General features: G+C 36.6%; 1 long non-coding RNA gene across 1 annotated transcript; it reads left to right on the top strand.

The window, feature by feature from the left end:
- The first annotated feature begins 821 nt into the window (after nucleotides 1–821).
- Nucleotides 822–4,124, top strand: LOC140332173 (uncharacterized). Its single transcript, XR_011921046.1, has 3 exons — nucleotides 822–1,339; nucleotides 1,683–1,771; nucleotides 3,645–4,124. It is a non-coding gene; the product is annotated as an uncharacterized lncRNA (long non-coding RNA).
- The last annotated feature ends 11,506 nt before the right edge of the window (nucleotides 4,125–15,630 follow it).

The following is a 15,630-nucleotide window of genomic DNA, read 5'->3' on the forward strand; positions in this document are numbered from 1 at the left end:
CCCTCCCCTCTCCATAGAGCATGAACGGTGCTGTATGTACAGCATCGTTCATGCATCGTGCAGTCTTTTCTCGTTGGAAAGGATCGTGAAAGATCCTTTCCAACGAGAAAAATTGCAGGTGTGTACGCAGCTTTATTCCCAGTTTTGGTGATACTATGTTAGGGGCTTGGCAAAAAGTCGGCAGATGTCTATACTTTAACATTAATTTTTGGAAAAAACGACATACTTTTGTAATTTAGGACATGTTCCCGCAGCCCCTGAATATAATATCACCACTCCTCTTTGGTGGTGATATTATATTCAGGGGCTTTGGTGACCAAATTTTTGCAATGTTTTCCTATAAAAATGATGATAATAAATATTATCAATTTCACCTATCCCTACTGGTAAATTGCAATATAATACATTTCTATTATCATTTTATTCCAGGTTAAAGGTTATAGATATGAAGCCCATGAGCCTGCAAGATGCTAATGAGTAATACATTTATATCTTTACATGTTTAAAGAATAATAGACAACTATCTTTTCTTTTATATTAAAATGTCATCATTCTTTTTTCATATTAATACATATTTGCATTTTTGTGATAGAGGTAAGACAAAGCAAATAAGTTCAATTATTTATTCTGAAATCGATACTGCTGAAAACACTTCTGACTCTTTCTATTATTTTACAAACCGTTCTTCTCCCAGAAAATAAAAATCATTTGCCACGTTCTGTCACCAGGCCAAACCTTTGTTGATAAATCAATGTTGCTTACTTTTCTAGCCATCCAAGCTAGTAATTCAGCTACTAAAAGGGTCGATTTTCAGAATCCACTAATTATAGTTCATGGAATGTTCTCATAAACAGGGAGGGGAAGGCTGATGTCACTGGAAATATGTGATACCTTATTTCATTTTGACTAAATATGTTCAAAGTTCAACCGTCAGTGCACAAATATGTTTGATGACAAATGCTCAGGAACTGTGACTCATTCACTCTCCTCTGTCCCCGTTTATTTATTTTTTTGTCCTTTTAACAATATGTCCCAGTGTTGGAATGTAAGGGAAGGAACTCCTCAATCAGAGAGACACGTGTGAAAACTTTCTCTTCTTTGGCCAAGTTAATTTTCCTATTTGAGCATTGGTTTCAAATATCCTATGCTGTATGAAAAAATATCATAATGTATAATTAATTTGCCTTCACATCTGTTTTTTATATTCTCAGGTAGCACTTAGCATTCACCGGGAATTAGTTTAATTACTTGGAATCTGCTTTTAAGAAAGACTATTATGATCATCTGTAATTGCTGCTCTGGACATTGTTAGCTTGTAGGTAATCATCGGATTGGAAAGGTATTAATCCTGTATTTTGTGTGGGCTATTTTAAAGTACAGATCTGGAAAATGTGACCTGCTAGTATTCAGGGTTTTTTTTTTTAGAAACCAAAATCATACAATTTTTGATTTGAAGAATTGTCGGGTAAAGAAAGCAATAAAACTGGGAAGGTTTAGACTGTTAAGGATGTTAAGCAAGGTATGTTGAATAAGGCTAAAATATGGGACAAATATATATTCTTCAAATACAAGAGGCATGTGTATTTCTTGAATCTTTGTGCATTTCTTCCAGATTTGTGCAGTAAATCAGTGAAAAACTTTGGTAATAAAGACCATCCACTGCCTATCTTTTTCATTTGCAGGATGAATATTCTTATATATCTTGCCTCCTTTCCTTGCACAGGCTATGTGCAGCACAATGATGATGATGCCACTGCTATTTTTTATCAAGGTAATATCTGTGTTTGCAAATGTATTACATGTATTACACAAAATGGATTTTAATTTTCTATACCTTTTCAGAAATATGTTTAAAGTTTTAATTCAGCTTAATAAATGGAATGTTTACTCTGGATATTGTACCTTACCTTTGCAAAATTTGAATTATCTTTGGTATTTTAAATACAAAATCATGAGCAAGGTAAAATAAAAAAATATTTTTCTATTATGTTATTGGATATTCAAAGTGAATACAAACTTCACCTTATTTTTAAATGATAAACAGGTTGTACTCTGCTGCCATAGAACATACAGGTATGATTTGATGGTTTGTATGATGGTTCAACCTGGATAAAACAGAACTCATCATCATCCCCCCCTCAAAATCTAAATCTCCCCCTGACATACATCTAACTGTTAACAACACTGTTATTCGGCCCTCCCCCCAGGCACGTTGTCTTGGTGTCACCTTTGACTCGGCCCTCTCATTTACCCCCCTAATAATAATAATAATAATAATGGTTGGTGATAGGGAGACAGAAATGGATGTAAGGGTTATAGCGATGCTTAAAGCCAGAGTCAATAACAAAATTACAGATTCGGTTAGTGTGAGGGCTAGTGAAAGCGTGACATAGGTGGTTAGTGTGAGGGTTATAAGGATGGTTAGTGTCAGGGTTATTGCCAAGATCCTATTTAATGTACAGCACTGCATAATATGTTGGTGCTATATAAATCCTGTACATATAATAATGCCCATATGCAACATCCCAAATTAGACCAAATCAATATGTGCAGAGAGACTGGACTTTAACGGCATATATAACACTCTTAAAATATTTTATTGGTACATCATAATTAAAAGGAAAGTAGGAGACCTTAATTGTTGCAGTGTCCCAGAATGAGAACCACTGTGTCTCTATATTACAATATACAGACATACATACATCGATGTGTATCATCGACGCGTTTCATGGTGTAACATCACTTCTTCAGGATGAGGCTAAATGAGACTGGTAAATATAATGATACAGCATAAAATCAAATTCTAATATCACTTTCACTTTCCAAGCACCAAAGCAGGTTAACAAAAGAAAGGAGCAAAGAAGGGCGGTGAGTGCCAATGAACAGGAAGCAGCAGTCAAATGGTGAGACCAAAAGCCAAGAAGAGTTCAAGTCTGCCTGGGATGGATAAAACAATCCTCCATAAGTTGTCCTGTGGGCTCTGCCTTGTTAGAAGCAGACCTGACGTAGTGCCTTTCCCTTCACACGCTGTCTGCACGCGGGCTGCTTCTAACTAGTCTCATTGAGCCTCATCCTGAAGAAGTGGTGTTACACCACGAAATGCAACCTTAAGCAGAAGAGGCCCACCGAAGGATCCAGTCTGAGGCTTGCTGTGGGGGCCCTTGTTGGTTGAGAATGCTCTGGGACCCTCATGCACCCATACATCTTGCATAAGCCTATATCTCACCCTGAACCTTGGTCACATAATACACACACCACGATTTATTGACAGGGTCACGTAGCTCAGAAACACAGTACTTTTGAAGATACATTAAAACAGAGGGGGCTGGACAGACAGCAGTGAAGTATCTGACATACAAACTTGATAATTGATGGATGCAGGCCAGGTGGAGTATGGGGCATGAAGCCAGGTTTTGAAGTATATCTAACCTTTTAGGCATAAGCGTAGTACATTGCAACTTCCTTGACCCTAGATCTGATGGTAGCATTAGTTTTCATTTTTCAGAACATTTTCAGCATTTTTCAGCAAGAAAATGAAATAAAAAAATAACTGTTAATCTTCAAGAATTTCAATGTTCTTGTCACATCCTGTGTACTTAAAAGAAAGTGCAAATATATCTTTTTATTATTTTTTTTTTGTTTAGTACTTGTCTCACCAATCCACTATGTAATGGAGATGAACAAATATGGACCTGTTTGATGTCCAGCTTATGTATCAACTATGGCTCCCTCAATAGCTGAAATGGAGAAATAAGTGTAGCCATGAAGGCACCGGAATGCTTGATAAAAAAAAAAAAACACAAGCTCATCTTCATCTATTCCCACATGCTCACATTACAAACATTCATTGTACATTTTCATTGCATCTTTAAAAACCAATATGGTGCTTGCTGGCTCAGTCTTAACAGGTGGCCATCCGTCTGGGCGACAGGAGAAGCAATTTGCTCATCTCATGTGCAGAATATTAGTTGTCATACAGACCATTTATATTATCAGTGTGTCACAGCTAAATGGAAGTAAGCCCTGAAGATGAATGGTGCTTGTTTTACACTTTGCAGGTACATTGCCCATGATGACAAATTACAGTCCAGAGAAAGTTAGATAGTAATGAAATAAATAAAGCAACTTAGAAGTGGCTACATACCGGCTCCTGTGTTATTGATGTAATTTACAGCCTTCTATTTAGTTCAGTAGTTTTAAAATAAATGGTATGAGAATGAATGGAGCAGGGTCACTTTAAAGTGGTATTAAATCATAGCTGTGGAAATATGAGTTAGTTAAAAGGTTTTCGAAATGTAGCTTACACCAGTGAGACGTTTAGGCTTAAATTTATTATGTGCTACTGAAGTCCCCTGACAGGTTTCATTCAAGCCACCATTAGCTCATGTTCAAATTTGGCCTCTGCGGCCCTTCTTCATTTATTTAAAATGACATGCACTCAAATCTCATGCCGTGTCTTGCTTTCTAATACGTTTATTGCATTCACAGAGGATTTCGTTTACATGTCCAAATGGAAATACATATCTGTCTGAGAGTCTCTCGTAACAATAGTTTCAGAAAACCTATGTCTTTTTGTTTCCCAAGGAAACCAATCAGACAATTTCTTTTTATAGTTAAAAAGGCCCAGTCATTGGATCATTTATTCAACAGCGTATTCCACTAAGAATATATGTGCATTTATATTTCCAATGTATATTTTATGCATGTTCTACCTGTGGAAGCCTCCATGCTGTAGACATTTAAAACCCCCAAGGCCATCCTAAATGTGATGTCAGCAGCTTCAGGTGGCACCCTATAGCTTCTCGCCTAGCAGCTACAGAAAAAGTTGGGGTGAACGGTAGGGAGGTGAGGGTGGAGAAACCAGGTCAGCAGATATAGTGATTAGGACTGCCCAGAAGAAAAGAAGGCTATGACATAGGAAGGGAGGGGGCCATGCTAGGAAAATGCCTAATTACATTGTCCAGCAAGTTCAATGAACATTGAAAGTAAATTAAAAGTAAATTACGGAATGTAAAAAAACGCTCTACGTAAGCATGTAAAGTATTTAACTTAGCTGTGCTCTTACCCTTAGTGACAGGGCCTCTTTAACCACCTGAGCGTTACACTGAGGTCTAGATTTCTGTACCAAAAGTGATCCACTGTTTTTCATGAAATTTTTTTTTTAAATTGTAGACCTGTAACTTACAGAAATATGTCCGAACAGGGGTTCTAGTAGATAATATGAATATAAAAAATGTATTTACTTTTATTTTTTTATTTTTTATTTTTTTGTATTGGAATGGATACTGGAGTTTGTATTCAATCCAATACAAAATGAGCGTTTGAATTTACCAGTTATGTACTTTGTATTAATTTTATATTATTTTGTATTGGATTGGATACGCAAGTTTGTATCCAATCAAATACAAAATATAAATTTGAATTTCCAAGTTATTTACTTTTATTTTATTTTTTTTTATTTTTTGTATTGGATTGGATAGGGAGTTTGTATTCAATCCAATACAAAATGACAGTTTGAATTTACCAGTTATATACTTTGTAATTATTTGAATTATTTTGTATTGGATTGGATACAGGAGTTTGTATTGAATCCAATACAAAATGTTTGAATGAGTTTCAATTTGAATTTCCCGCACACGCGCCGACGTCATCACGCACGCAGGGAGAAGCCGTCCGTTTTTTTTTTTCTCCGCCGGGCGGCTTCTCGTTTCAGAGATCATCCGGCGCTGGAAGAAGAAGGACGTGGACGATCAGCGGGACCAGGTAAGATGCCGGCCGGCTTCTTACCGGTCCCGCTGGCACCCGACAAAGGCACCCGACGCTGGAGAGGGAGATCGACGGAGGGAGATGGACGGACGACGATCGACGAAGGACGATGCTGGAACACGAACGCGACGCTGGATGAGCACAGCGGGACCAGGTAAGTAAAGATGGGAAAAAACTCGGGGTTAACCATCCTAGCCATTTTTCTTTGCCCATACGAAGGTCGGGCTTAACGGCTAGGAGGTTAAAGCTGCACTATTATTATTAATACCTTCTATTTATAGAGCACCAACATATTACGCAGCGATTTACAAAGTCCATAGTCATGCCACTAACTGTCCTAGGATAATACTGCAGAGAACTTCTTTTCTATAGACAACAAATGTCATATATTGGGGCGTATCATTCCTTGGACATAGTGGTTGTATTAGTTTTCCAGGTCAGTATACATTCTGGAAGAACAAAAAAAACAACCATTAAACCTTTCAGAAATCTTGTGTCCCTGCAACTTCTGATTTACTTAACCTCAACTTTTACTTATCCTAACCTTAAAGCTGTCCCAGGTATACATGATAGGTGTTTGGTTTGCAAATGGGAAGAGCCTAGGTTGACAACATTGCTCCTCCATAGATACAATACAGTGACAGGAAGTGTTGCAGGAACACCATCAGGAGCAAAAACAAAAACGTGAAAGAGAAAACTAATGTAGTCACCATATCTAAGAACTGACAAGCTGCAATATATATTACATTTTTGGTATTGGGTTCCTATATTAACTAAACAATGAAAATGAATCACTTAGGAGCTGCTGAATAACTACTTGTTACCAAATTTTCCATTTGCAGCACTGTGAGGTTCTGACCCTTCCCAACTTGCCCAACTTCTAAGCCACTGTGCTCATTTGACATATTTAATATTGTATAATGTGTATTCCTTGTTTTTGTGCTTCCTATGTCTGCATGGCTTATCCTCCACCAACCACAGACGTACTGGATGATCAACTATCAACCACTCATACTTCATTGTCCACATTTCAGTCTTCTTCTTTAGGTGCTTTGCCACAAAATAAATTACTACGTAAAATAAATTACTGTCCTGGGTGATGCTAATGCAAATCATTGCTTCCATCCGGCATTACTATAATAAATAGGTGTAGTGGTTTGGCATCCATTTAAGGTGCCTCCGGTATACAAATTCTGTGGAATTTTGCTTGACCACAGCCCTAGCAATTTACCCATTAATAACACCTAAACTTCCCTGGCTCAGACTTAGTTTGCAATCTATAGACTAAGCCTTAGCCTCAGGTTTAGTAACATGTTCTAACCAAAAAGTTGGTAGATGTTCTGAAACTTTAACTTACAGACTTTCATTAAGTTACATCCAGTATCTTACATTAAATAACTGTAATTGGATTTGGAAATGCATATTTAAGGAGACACCTGCAGGCAGCAATCTTTTGGAGCAATGGTTATATAAAATGTATGAAACACATATCAAACATGCATGTCTTTGTTAATATGAGTAAGACTCCATTCCGTAAGTTTTCTTATCTTTTCAGAGTATAGAACATGCAAACATAATACACATTTACAAAGTTATTGTAAAACAAATGAAGTAAGCATAATTAAGGGCAATTGTATTATAGCCTGAACATTCTAGACAGCTTGTAAATCTTGGAATTAACTATGGAAGGCTTCTGTGTAAAGTCATTCTTGTTTTTCTAGACACGTGTTATTCTATTTTTGTTCCTTGTATGTGCATGTTATTTGACCTGGGTCTCCACAAAGACTTACAGGCTACCTAAAGTTGTTGTATTGACAGGCTCAGTGACACATTATTCTTCTTCTTCACCATTACTCCCACCCCTTCTCTATTTATTTCTGTTGTTCTCAAGTTGGCAACATTATCTTGATTTGGTTGGTGCACCAATACACTCAGTTCCAGGCCATACTGATTTAAGTCCATCTCTGAGCAAATATGAATTCCCTTTCCCTCCCTTTAACCATATTTTGAGGCAAATGTGCCTCAAAAATCTAAATCTACAGTCCAATGCTTATCCAGTGCTGGAGATATGCATGCACTCACCAAATCTCTTGGCACTGTTATCAGCCATGTTCCAAAAGTGGTGGTTTCAGAATAATCCAAGAACAGGGGAAGTCTCTACCTATTATCCCAACATATAACATCTGTTTACCGTGCCATTGTCCTAACAAATGAGCAATTAATCTTTAAAAAAATTTTGTTCCACAAATATTACTGCAATCTTCATATTTTCACTGCATTTCCACTGCTCTCTATGATTCATTAAGGAGTAAGCTCTTTTAATCATGATCAGCCCCTATAATAACACAAATACATAAAACAAATGGACAGTTTTTGGAATTTAGGAATGTCTCCTATACGAAAGAAGAAGCTGGGAAGAGAGCCAATCATTTCAAAAGCTGGGAAAAAGCCAACACCCTTAAATTCTAGGAATCGAACCAACACCCAAAATATCATTCTTTTCCTTCTTCAAAAAAAAAATAAGAAATAACCCTGGGGATATTATCTTGTAGAACAAATTAATTACTACTTTCATTTTTTCCAAATGGAAAATTTACATTTCTCTCCAGTGTAAATTTTTCCTTATCCGTTGTCCTGAAAAAAATTCCACTTATTAGATGAAAAGAGCATATATGAATATCTCACTTTTAGGAAATTGCTACATAAAGCGGATTCTCAAAGGCCCTTTGGCAATCCATCAATCTGCACTGTGGTTGTAGTAAATATTTGGTGGTGGTGGTGAAAGCATTTCTCTTCTCACAGTCAGAGTTTTTTTCCCCTCTCTGTCTTCATAAAGGCAAGCACACATCCATAGGAACTGTGAGTTTTCATATGCATGACATCATGGTCTAAATGTTGAAATGCATGTCATGCTGTTTCAGGGTAACTCTAATTAGCTCCAAGCCGTGTTCTGCAATGCATGAAGACTCTGGATCAAGTTTCTAGAGGCTTTACAAGCTTCACAAATTAACTCCTGTCTCTTCTTCTCTGGGACAATTAAATACTTACTGAAACGTAAAGAAAGCTAAGTTTTAAGGCCGCAGGGAAATATATATATATATATATATATATATATATATATATAAATATTACATATACATTATTGAGACAATAACAGCAACATACGTACCTAGACTATCAGATTCAAGGACATCAACATGTGTTGTCCAAAAAAAAAAAAACCTCTATTGCATGAACTGCAAATTTTAGTTCAGTAGATGACCAGCTCTTGGGGATTGGAGATATTTTCTGTGAAATTTTTTTACCTACAAATTGTAGTCTTTTGAATTTGAACACATGGGCCTGATTTATTAAAGCGCTCCAAGGCTGGAGATGATACACTTCTATCAGTGAAAATGTGTGAACCAAAAAAAACCTTTAATGGATATGTGGAGTGAAAATGTTTGCTACCAATTAGCAAATGACTTTAAGAAATCCATTGCAGGTTTTCTGAATCACCCTGCTTCATTGAATAGAGTGTATCCCCTCCAGCCTTGGAGAGCTTTACTAAATCAGGCCCATAAAGTCCAGTTGTTGATATACATATTCTAGGGGACAATCATAGTATGTAGTACAAGGCATAACACAAGACCTGGGAATTTTTTTTTAGCTAGATGTCCATTCCACATTCCAGAGGTTGGCATCCTACAGATGGTCATGATCATGGCCATTATCAGGATAACTGCTTCAGATCCTGCTTCTGTAAGGGCTGAATTACACCCTTCTAATCTGGAACGCATTACTGCACTGTACATAATGAGCATTATATTGTTTCCTTTCCATTCATTTTGCAAACCAAGTGCGTTACAGCATATAACAATGCATAGAAATTTTATGTACAAAATGAAGTGGTGTGCCACCATGGAAAATATGCAGCATGCCAATCTTTTAGACTTTCACTGTGCACTGGCAGCCTTTTTAAATCGGCTGAACACAATAAATGTTAACTTATAACACAACGCAACGCGGACCCTAAAATCAAGACAATAATACCAGCTTCTATATTTATATTTCTTCAGATTCACTTCAACTATACTGCCCCCACCTATACTGTTAGTAAGCAAAGAAGCATAGGGGCTGGATATACATTTGATGTATCTTAAGTGGAGATCACCAAAGATAAGATCTCATGACCTTGTTTTACCCGCTAGAAGGATTTCTAGTCATGTTTTGTGGTGTTGAGAGACTGATGTAAACATTTGGAGATCTGAATCGTAAATCTCACCTGAGGGAAGGTGGTCAGATGACCTTATTTTCATTTAGCGTTTTGTTGCCTGCAGCAGGAAACATCATCGCTGTTTATAAATCTCTAGTTACGTCAGGTCCTAAATCATCATTAATGGAGAAAACTCCATGTTACATCATAATCATAGCAATATGTGAATTTCCTTCTACTCCTTTAGAGGCATTCAACATGACAATACATGAACAGACTAAAATAGAGATAAGCTAGCATGATCAGTCCTCTTAACTATTCTAGTTATTAAACAGAAGGTGTTTGTTGAATTCTCACATCAGCCATGCAGGTATATTTTTTTGAAGAGGTAGTGGTTTACTTACACCCCTTGCATTGTCCTTTTTTAATGTCATCTAATCTGATTCAGTATTTTTTTTTTGTAGAATAGTTGTGGGAGTGTGTCCTCTTCAACCCAAAGAAATGATCATCTTCCAAACTGGTAAAACCTTCTTGACCAGTAGATTGTTTTTCAAGGTTTATTATTTTCCAAAAAATTTACCTAAATCCTCACTGGTACACATGAACTTTGCCAAAATCACCAAACAATCGGCTTAGAGCACACTGTCCCTTTTGTAGTCAACCTGCTGTTATGGCAGGCCCAGGAACCCGCCACCATTGCATCCCCTTAAACCATCTTCTTCACAACTCCAGGGTGATCCACTTTGAATATTGGACGGCCACTGATTATATAACTCCTATGTTTGGGCAGGAGTTACATTGAACCTGGCATCTGGCTCCTATTTACTGCGCACTGCACGGCACCTTCTGGTGACTATTTTTTAGTGATTTTAGATCCACTTTGAGCTGTCAAAGTTTTGTCATATGTCAGATATGACGATGTGATCCTGATGCTAGAATGATTAGGAATATTTGCTTCAAAACAAGGAAGCTTAGATTTACAAGGCATCAATGTTTTTGGCTTTGGTGCCCCTTGTAGTTAACCAGGCACCTTCATTGTTGGTTACATGGCAGTAAAAAACAAAAAACTGAAATTCAAATATTGAAATTACTTGGATAGATAATTGCTTTCTTTCCCCAAAATTCTGACAATAGATTGTGTCCAAATACGTCTTCCATTATGAAAGGCTGCAAGAATAAATGGCTTTAATCTCAGAAATTGTAATACCCATTGCCAGCTTTAAGAGCAACAAATTCAAACTGATGAAAATGTTCTTTGTTTAGAAACAGTTTGTGGTTAGCTATAGCAACATAGCACTGAAACAGATATCACTATACTGAAAGTTGTTATTCTTTGTTTTTATATGGCTTTTCATGGCTTATCATAGCTACGACTTTGTCAAATTTGCAAAAAAAAAATAACGGTGCCAAATCTATTTTCTACATAATGTTGCCAGTTTGTAAAGGTTTTCTGTTTTTTATTTCCACTGAAAATGTGCCAATTATGTTATTCTTACAAAGGCATACCCATTATTGTCAGCAGGGCAGCTGAAGAAGGAATTTTCCTCATGGTGACATGTTTGGTTTTTACTCCTTCACTGTTTTTCTGACCTTTTTCTATGTCAGTGTTTTTCAGCCATTCTTTTTTTTAACCTGTTTATATATTTTATCAAAAAATGAAGCAACAATTTTTTGCAACCTAATGCTCACATTATAATAGTTCTATTGCTGATCCTTATAAACAGCCTCTTAGGTTGCTGAATTAGGGGAATTACAATTTATTCTCTTTCTTTTCTCTGACCTCTTCATGCCTTGACAAGATTACGTTTGATGTTCTAGTGCCCACGGCTGATGAGGATAATGTGACCTGCCCCGGGCCACACAGAGCTTTAATGGAATTTTAACCAGCCCATGCCCCCAGCTGTTAATCCAGATCTGAGGGGGGGGGCATGCATCCATTGTGCCCCATCACTGAGACACCATTTCATTTGTAATTCAGCCTGATCTTTGCTCTTTTCTTCTAATTAAATTCTGGTGTCACTGATCTTTACTATACTAAATGATCATATGTTATTTACAATGAAGCATGTAGTCGCTGAGATGTATTGCTGTATTGTTATTGCAAATTCTTCTGACTGATGGTCAGGCACCTTTTAAACTTACTTTTATTCATGTCTGTTTGCTATTTACAGTTATGTATCTTAATATGTATTCATTATTAAAAGTATTACATAGGAAGAGATTGGCAATAATCTGGCACAAGGACACAGTATCACAGTAATGTCAGCACACTGAGATTTACACATAAATATGTGCAGACATTGATGGACTTTATATCCCGGGCTGCCAGATCTCTATAGATGGTGACTGCAGCCGTGAAATTAAAAGACTCTCGCTTCTCGGGAGTAAAGCTGTGGTGTATCTAGGTAAGATAGTGAAGAGCAGAGATATCACATTGTCAACAAAGCTTCCTATGATCAGAACTATGGCCTTCCTTTTAGTAATAAGCATCGGCAAGAGTCTGACTATTGGAAAGGCCAAGTGGCGGAAAATAGATGCTTTTGAACTGTAGTGCTGGGAAAAGCTTTGAGAGTTTCTTGCAATGAAAGATGAACAAATCAGTCGACACTTGAGAAAAAAATTCCAAAACGGTCACTGGATATACTGACTCTGAAACTAGACAAATAGTCTTCCCAATGCAAGACTATGCAGAAAAAAAAAAAGAACTGGCTGTAGAAGATTCTGATACTATAAAGAGCCAAAGGCAAAAAAGAGAAAGGGACAGCATTAAATTATGTGGAGACATAATATTGCTGAAACTATTAATTAGTAGAAGTGGAAACTTGCACCTTGTTAGCCATTGAATAATGCAGAAAGTTTGTATTTTTAGTAATAGCTTTTCTGGGCCAACTTGAGATATTAAAAATTGACAAATTTATGTTAAAGGAACAAAACGATTCCTAAGCCTAAGCGATTCCAAAAGCTTTGCATATTTAATATCTCAAGTTTGTTACAAATTTTGTGCATCAAGCAAGAAAAATAAACCTGCAAGAGCTTAGAGAAACTAACAGACAGGTTGGTTCAGGGCCACCACCAGAAATGTCTGGGCCCCATAGTAGATACATTTTCTGGGCTCCACTCTCCCATGCCTACAAGTTCCAGCATTGCAAACATAAAGTACTTTTGTTCGGGGCCAGCTATAGAAGTAACCTAATTTCCCCCTGGTGCCAAAATTTATGAGCTTACAAAGAACCTGATCAAGAAAAAACTATAAAACAATCATTGGAGTACTACAATTCAGGAAAAAACCTCCTATAGCCTAATATTTTATAGAGATATGAAAAGGGATGATGGTGGGGGTGCTGCAGGTGTAAAGTGCAGGTACCTGGAGTTGTTGGGAATCACTGCTAAGCCCCACCCCTGCGTTTTTCTAGCAATCCATAATGATATGATGATGAATTTATGAGGCAGCCAAAGCTGGGTATTCCAAGTTAATATGCTTTCTCAGTATCTATCTATATTGTATGTAGTAGGCTATGCTAACTGGTGAAAATTCTACCAATTAGTTTTGAAAAATGCATTCAACACATCTAAAAACTTTTGCTTTTTGCATCTTTATGAATTGGACCACTTGCTCTCATTTCTAACAGTAGAGACCAAAAATGCATATAGGATCATTACATATTATGTTTTGATGTATGTTCACAATTAGTGGAAAACATTTTAATGGGGAAATTTAGACCAATGCACTGAAGTCATTTTTTGGATACATAAATAAATATTGCTTAATTTGTCTTGCAAAATATGAAAAACTTTCCATTTAGAATTACTGAACCCTCTGAGGTCATCACACCAAATTAAAATGGAGTATTACCTCTAAATGGAGTAATATATTATAACTTTCATTATTGTATTATTTTGTTTTATTATCTAGTGTTATATAGCACCAACATCCAAAGTCCATGTCCAATGTCCCTACCATGGTCATATGTCATTATTATAGTCTAAGGTCAATATAGGGGGAAGCTAATCAACCTCATTGCATGTATTTGGGATGTGGGAGGAAACCGGAGTGCCCGCAGGAAACACGGGGAGAACAATGCAAACTCAATGCAGTTATACAATATAAACCCAAATGGGCTGATTTACTAAATGAATTGAGATTTTGTTACACAATAAAATGGGAATGTTCACTTCAATTATTCAATTGAGAAAAGCAAATTCCCATTCACTTTAAACACCAAAAGCATATGCAACAATAATTTTCTTTTCTCTTGATTGGATAATTAAGGTACACACTCACCTAGTAAATCAGCCTTAAACTCTTCTCTTAATATATGCATTTTAAACATTAATTCAAACAAATAGGGAAAATAACTGGAGCGTTTCCTTTCAAAGAAGTCTAACGGGAGCAGAAATAATTGCTAATTGCTTTTAATCTATTCCAGTCTTTTGTAGATTTTAAGTATATCCGCCAGTAGTTAATGCCTGTTTTTCTGACATTTCCAAATAACATTCTGGCCATCTCTAAGAAATGCAGAGACCATTGTTAGCAGTATGAAAAATGGTTTTGTGTTGTGAAATTTGATCAGAGCTGTATGGAGTCACATGAAAGCAGTTATTTGTGGACGGGATGTTCCGGCACTCCGGCTATGTCTGATGTCATGCTTGTAGTTGTGACTTGTTTCCAGCTGTTGTGGAATGCTTGAGATGCAGTGTTTTGTCTTGCTGGAAAAGTTGATTACTCAGTGTTTTCCTTTAGTTTCCACATGGGGTTTCCACACACAATATATATAATTTATTTTGTGCAACAAGAAATCTTGTACTGTCTGTCATAGCAACCAAATACCCAACCTAAAACAAAAATTAATTTCATGTAAACATAAATCAGAATTTATATCAAAATTTAAGGCCTACCTAATCTTCAACCCCTGTCGCTATGTGTTAAAAAGTATTGCCTCTGAAAAAATGATTACATATTAAGATAAATAGCAAAAATATACTTACCTTACAACCTAGCAGTGCCTAAGCAACAGTGATGCCAGCTCAAGAACTGCAAGTCTAAAAGTTAAGTAGACTTTACTATAATACGTTATGGTGCCCAAGTTTTATATTATATTTTTCATAGTTTTTTTACCTCAATCACTCATTTTTTCTCAGACATGATTTACAGGGATGAGACATCCATTTGTGTGAATACATTTCATCTTGAGCTATGGAAGTCTATGAACCAAAGGTCATTAACAACAGTTGAAAAGTAATAGATGAACATATTTTAAAATCAACCAAGATACTCTGACTCAGAGAAGCCTGGGCCAGAGCAATGGCGTAGTGTTTGCATTAGACTAAAAGTGAGAAAATGGCTAGTGGATTTTCAAGCACTAAGATGCAAAATGATTTTTAAAAAATCAACTTTTGCAGGAATTCAGAATGTATGTACAATAAGGAGCATGGCCAGATTAACAAAAGGGATATCAGTTTGTTTATGGTGATCTGTCCTTGAAGGCTGTACACTAATTAAGCTCAGTTGGTGATCAGGTTAATATTTTTATTATTATTAAAGAGTATTTTTTTATCACCAACGTATTACACAGTGTTGTACATTAAATAGGGGTTGTAAATGACAGACAGATAAGACAGTGACACAGGAGGAGGAGAGGACCCTGCCCAAAAAAGACAGAAAAAGATGG

The sequence above is a fragment of the Pyxicephalus adspersus genome, chromosome 5, assembly GCF_032062135.1.
Source record: "Pyxicephalus adspersus chromosome 5, UCB_Pads_2.0, whole genome shotgun sequence".
NCBI classification, from domain to species: Eukaryota; Metazoa; Chordata; class Amphibia; order Anura; family Pyxicephalidae; genus Pyxicephalus; species Pyxicephalus adspersus.